The 1,543-nt window shown below is 30.2% G+C and overlaps 1 protein-coding gene across 1 annotated transcript in view; it reads right to left on the reverse strand.

The window, feature by feature from the left end:
- The window catches only part of gpr78a (G protein-coupled receptor 78a), a 5,961-nt gene that overhangs the window by 3,572 nt on the left and 846 nt on the right, over positions 1–1,543 (reverse strand). The gene's annotated exons all lie outside the window — the stretch shown is intronic.

Here is a 1,543-nt window from a genome sequence, read left to right on the forward strand (position 1 = left end):
TGATTTCAAATAAAACATTCAAGATGGCCACCAAAGCTGAAATTAAAAGGCTTTAACTCTGCTATTGTTCCACATATAGAGCTGAACTTTGGTGAACGAGCCCCATCACTTACAGAATCTAAATTTAAAAAATCCAAGATGGCTACCATAGTTTAAAAAATAAGTCATTTATTTTATTTTATTTATTTTTTTTGCTATATGGAGCTGAAATTTGGTGTAATGAGAGCGAACCACAACACACAAATGCTGCAACGTGCCAGTCCCTGTCGGGTTTCTCCAGGAACTTTCAATTGTTTTGATGTTTTTATATGGTTGTTGTTTGTTTGTTTGTTTGTTTATCTGTCTGTAAGGACTGCAGAGGCTTATCTCTAGAACATGTAGCTCCTAAATTAAAGTTCAAGACCTAAAAATCTCTCATTTGGCTAGTGAGATAAAAATTTTGTGAACTTGCATCTTGAAGAAAAACATAATTTTATTCTACTTTTTTTGAACATATAAATTATAAGAGAGAACTTTGAAGTATTTGACAAAAGTGAACTTGATTATCTTGTAGGCACAGAGAGGTTTATCTAAACAACCTAATAAACTAAAGATTCATATTTTATAGAAGCAAAACACCAAAGATCATTTGGTTTAGTAACATTTGACATGATGTAAGTTCCTCTTTATGACAATGATTTAACAAACTCAACTGTTGACTGAATAAATAAATTATTAAAAACATATGTGAATATTCCTCTGTGCTGCAAAGAAGGTGGCACATTATTAAATTAGCTAAAAGTTTTATATCAATATTTAAAAACAATAAAATGATTACATGTTTTGTGACTTTTCACATTCAGTGTAAATTGAGAGATTAATAAATCCATAATTTTGGATTTTAAAATACTTAGTTATTTAAATCACCTGATCTTGGCTTCACTTCACTTGAAATAGATTAAAAGTTTTTTCAAGTGATTTTTTTTTTGTATGGAAGATTAGGGCCATGGGAGAAAAAAAAATGGATTTCTATTTTACAATTCTGACTTTAATCTCAGAATTCTGACATTTTAAGGTGAAGTCTGAATTATTCAAAATAAAAGCTCTGTACTCTTACTTTTTTTTTTTTTTTTAATTTTGAGAAAAATTCTGAAATCCGACTGATTTTTCTCAGAGTTTTGACTTAAATCTCAGAATTCTGGGGAAAAAAGTCAAAGTTAAAATCATAACTTTAATCTCAGAATTCTGATATTCTCAAATGAAATTCAGAGTTCTGAGAGAAAAAAAAATCTTAATTCTGACTTTTCCCCTCTCAGATGTCTAAGATTAAAGTCAGAATTCAATTAAAATATATATATTGCACTGTGTCCTAATCCTCTTTGTAGTTTTGAAATAAACCTTCCAAAAACTTATTGCAGCTAAACTGAATAGTTTTGGAACCACTGATGTAGAAAACGGGTCAAGAGACAACTTCCAGTTCCTGATAAGTTGGAGTCCAACTCATTCAGTCAGGACCTCCTCAGCTCTTTGCTGTTTTACGCAAAAAGATTTGGATGAATTCACC

This window comes from Nematolebias whitei, chromosome 16 (genome assembly GCF_014905685.2).
Source record: "Nematolebias whitei isolate Nwh7 chromosome 16, NemWhi1, whole genome shotgun sequence".
Lineage (NCBI taxonomy): Eukaryota > Metazoa > Chordata > Actinopteri > Cyprinodontiformes > Rivulidae > Nematolebias > Nematolebias whitei.